Raw genomic sequence first — 5,000 nt, forward strand, 5'->3', positions numbered from 1 at the left:
GGTGGGGTGGAGGAGGCATGGGAGTGGATGGGACTGGGGGAGGCGTGCGAACGGATGGGGTGGAGGAGGCGTGGGAGTGGGTGGGGTGGAGGAGGCGTGGGAACGGATGGGGTGGAGGAGGCGTGGGAGTGGGTGGGGTAGAGGAGGCGTGGGAGTGGGTGGGGTGGAGGAGGCGTGGGAGTGGATGGGGTGGAGGAGGCGTGGGATGAAGGGTTGGGGTGGAGGAGGTGTTAAGGTGGAGGTGGCATGGACGGGGAGGGAGTGGAGTGAAGGAGGCATGGAAGGAGGGATTGGGGTGGAGAAGGCGTGGGAGGAAGATGTGGTGGGGTGTACGAGGCATGGGAGGGGGTTGGGATGGAGGTGTGGGAGGAAGGTGGGGTTCACGAGGCGTGGGAGGAAGGTGGGTTTCACGAGCCATGGGAGGGGGCGTGGGGGTTCACGAGCCATGGGAGGGGGCGTGGGGTTCACGAGGCGTGGGAGGGGGCGTGGGGGTGGTTCACGAGGCGTGGGACTTCAGAAGACGTCTCGCGCTTCCTTTAGCAAAGTTTCAATTTCCAATTTCGTAAATAAACAGAAGAGAAATATCGTCTCTTCCCCTCTGATGAAGAGATCATATATATATATATATATATATATATATATATATATATATATATATATATATATATATATATATATATACTGCCCCTGGTCAACCAGGGAGCCTGTACTGCCCCCTGGTCAACCAGGAACCTGTACTGCCCCCTGGTCAACTAGGAACCTGTACTGCCCCTGGTCAACCAGGGAACCTGTACTGCCCCTGGTCAACCAGGTACCTGTACTGCCCCTGGTCAACCAGGGAACCTGTACTGCCCCCTGGTCAACCAGGTACCTGTACTGCCCCTGGTCAACCAGGGAACCTGTACTGCCCCTGGTCAACCAGGTACCTGTACTGCCCCTGGTCAACCAGGGAACCTGTACTGCCCCTGGTCAACCAGGTACCTGTACTGCCCCTGGTCAACCAGGGAACCTGTACTGCCCCTGGTCAACCAGGGAACCTGTACTGCCCCCTGGTCAACCAGGGAGCCTGTACTGCCCCTGGTCAACCAGGAACCTGTACTGCCCCTGGTCAACCAGGGAGCCTGTACTGCCCCTGGTCAACCAGGGAACCTGTACTGCCCCTGGTCAACCAGGGAACCTGTACTGCCCCTGGTCAACCAGGTACCTGTACTGCCCCCTGGTCAACCAGGTACCTGTACTGCCCCCTGGTCAACCAGGTACCTGTACTGCCCCTGGTCAACCAGGGAACCTGTACTGCCCCTGGTCAACCAGGTACCTGTACTGCCCCCTGGTCAACCAGGAACCTGTACTGCCCCTGGTCAACCAGGTACCTGTACTGCCCCTGGTCAACCAGGGAACCTGTACTGCCCCTGGTCAACCAGGGAACCTGTACTGCCCCTGGTCAACCAGGAACCTGTACTGCCCCTGGTCAACCAGGTACCTGTACTGCCCCTGGTCAACCAGGAACCTGTACTGCCCCCTGGTCAACCAGGTACCTGTACTGCCCCTGGTCAACCAGGGAGCCTGTACTGCCCCTGGTCAACCAGGTACCTGTACTGCCCCCTGGTCAACCAGGAACCTGTACTGCCCCTGGTCAACCAGGAACCTGTACTGCCCCTGGTCAACCAGGGAACCTGTACTGCCCCTGGTCAACCAGGAACCTGTACTGCCCCTGGTCAACCAGGAACCTGTACTGCCCCTGGTCAACCAGGGAACCTGTACTGCCCCTGGTCAACCAGGGAACCTGTACTGCCCCTGGTCAACCAGGTACCTGTACTGCCCCTGGTCAACCAGGAGCCTGTACTGCCCCTGGTCAACCAGGAACCTGTACTGCCCCTGGTCAACCAGGAGCCTGTACTGCCCCTGGTCAACCAGGGAACCTGTACTGCCCCCTGGTCAACCAGGGAGCCTGTACTGCCCCCTGGTCAACCAGGAACCTGTACTGCCCCCTGGTCAACCAGGAGCCTGTACTGCCCCCTGGTCAACCAGGGAGCCTGTACTGCCCCCTGGTCAACCAGGGAGCCTGTACTGCCCCCTGGTCAACCAGGAACCTGTACTGCCCCCTGGTCAACCAGGGAGCCTGTACTGCCCCCTGGTCAACCAGGAGCCTGTACTGCCCCCTGGTCAACCAGGAACCTGTACTGCCCCCTGGTCAACCAGGGAACCTGTACTGCCCCCTGGTCAACCAGGAGCCTGTACTGCCCCCTGGTCAACCAGGGAACCTGTACTGCCCCCTGGTCAACCAGGAACCTGTACTGCCCCCTGGTCAACCAGGGAACCTGTACTGCCCCCTGGTCAACCAGGAGCCTGTACTGCCCCTGGTCAACCAGGAGCCTGTACTGCCCCCTGGTCAACCAGGAGCCTGTACTGCCCCTGGTCAACCAGGAACCTGTACTGCCCCTGGTCAACCAGGTACCTGTACTGCCCCCTGGTCAACCAGGGAGCCTGTACTGCCCCTGGTCAACCAGGAACCTGTACTGCCCCCTGGTCAACCAGGGAGCCTGTACTGCCCCCTGGTCAACCAGGAACCTGTACTGCCCCTGGTCAACCAGGAACCTGTACTGCCCCCTGGTCAACCAGGAACCTGTACTCACCCTGGTTAACCAGGAGCCTGTACTGCCCCCTGGTCAACCAGGAACCTGTACTGCCCCCTGGTCAACCAGGAGCCTGTACTGCCCCTGGTCAACCAGGAACCTGTACTGCCCCCTGGTCAACCAGGAACCTGTACTGCCCCTGTTCAACCAGGTACCTGTACTGCCCCCTGGTCAACCAGGGAACCTGTACTGCCCCTGGTCAACCAGGAACCTGTACTGCCCCCTGGTCAACCAGGAACCTGTACTGCCCCTGGTCAACCAGGAACCTGTACTGCCCCTGGTCAACCAGGGAACCTGTACTCACCCTGGTCAACCAGGAGCCTGTACTGCCCCCTGGTCAACCAGGGAACCTGTACTGCCCCCTGGTCAACCAGGAGCCTGTACTGCCCCTGGTCAACCAGGAGCCTGTACTGCCCCCTGGTCAACCAGGGAACCTGTACTGCCCCCTGGTCAACCAGGAACCTGTACTGCCCCTGGTCAACCAGGAACCTGTACTGCCCCCTGGTCAACCAGGAGCCTGTACTGCCCCCTGGTCAACCAGGGAACCTGTACTGCCCCCTGGTCAACCAGAAACCTGTACTGCCCCTGGTCAACCAGGAGCCTGTAGTGCCCCCTGGTCAACCAGGAGCCTGTACTGCCCCCTGGTCAACCAGGAGCCTGTACTGCCCCCTGGTCAACCAGGAGCCTGTACTGCCCCCTGGTCAACCAGGAGCCTGTACTGCCCCCTGGTCAACCAGGAGCCTGTACTGCCCCCTGGTCAACCAGGAACCTGTACTGCCCCTGGTCAACCAGGTACCTGTACTGCCCCCTGGTCAACCAGGAACCTGTACTGCCCCTGGTCAACCAGGTACCTCCCCTGGTGACTGGCCAGTACCCCCCCCCCTGGTCAACCAGGAACCTGTACTGCCCCTGGTCAACCAGGTACTTCCCCTGGTGACTGGCCAGTACCCCCCCCCCCACCTAGTGAACAAGAGGCCGACCCCCCCTTCCTCAAGCCTCCCCCTCCCCCCATACAACAGGTCCCCCATCTTCGCCTTGACCCATCATCATCCCATCCCCCCCTTCATGACCCCAGCCTCGCCCCTGGGGGCGGCTAAACAAACCCCGTGAAGACCACCTAACCAACCCACCCCAGAGAAGACGACCCCCCAGAGAGGGTGAATATATGGTCCCTGATAATGACCCCAGAGATAGGGGGGGGACGTGGTCTTCGGTAAGTGGTTTATACATGGAGAGGGTCCACTGCCCTCACCTACCCACATAATTCATATGGACAGGAAAGCAGACAGACAGACAGACAGACAGACAATGGACGGGGTGTCTGGCTCCCACACCATGGACAGGCAGGTAGACAGACAGACAGACAATGGACGGTGTCTGGCTCCCAGACCATGGACAGACAGACAGACAGACAGACAATGGACGGTGTCTGGCTCCCACACCATGGACAGGCAGGTAGACAGACAGACAGACAATGGACGGTGTCTGTCTCTTACATCATGGACAGGCAGGTAGACAGACAGACAGACAATGGACGGTGTCTGGCTCCCACACCATGGACAGGCAGGTAGACAGACAGACAGACAATGGACGGTGTCTGTCTCTTACATCATGGACAGGCAGGTAGACAGACAGACAGACAATGGACGGGGTGTCTGGCTCCTACACCATAGACAGGCAGGTAGACAGACAGACAGACAATGGACGGTGTCTGTCTCTTACATCATGGACAGGCAGGTAGACAGACAGACAGACAATGGACGGGGTGTCTGGCTCCCACACCATGGACAGGCAGATAGACAGACAGACAGACAATGGACAGGGTGTCTGGCTCCCACTCCATGGACAGGCAGGTAGACAGACAGACAATGGACGGGGTGTCTGGCTCCCACTCCATGGACAGGCAGGTAGACAGACAGACAATGGACGGTGTCTGGCTCCCAGACCATTGACAGGCAGGTAGACAGACAGACAATGGACGGTGTCTGGCTCCCACACCATGGACAGGCAGATAGACAGACAGACAGACAATGGACAGGGTGTCTGGCTCCCACTCCATGGACAGGCAGGTAGACAGACAGACAATGGACGGGGTGTCTGGCTCCCACTCCATGGACAGGCAGGTAGACAGACAGACAATGGACGGTGTCTGGCTCCCAGACCATTGACAGGCAGGTAGACAGACAGACAATGGACGGTGTCTGGCTCCCACACCATGGACAGGCAGGTAGACAGACAGACAGACAGACAATGGACGGTGTCTGGCTCCCACTCCATGGACAGGCAGGTAGACAGACAGACAGACAATGGACGGGGTGTCTGGCTCCCACTCCATGGACAGGCAGACAGACAGACAGACAATGGACG

This window comes from Panulirus ornatus, chromosome 27 (assembly GCF_036320965.1).
Source record: "Panulirus ornatus isolate Po-2019 chromosome 27, ASM3632096v1, whole genome shotgun sequence".
In the NCBI taxonomy this organism is placed as follows: Eukaryota; Metazoa; Arthropoda; class Malacostraca; order Decapoda; family Palinuridae; genus Panulirus; species Panulirus ornatus.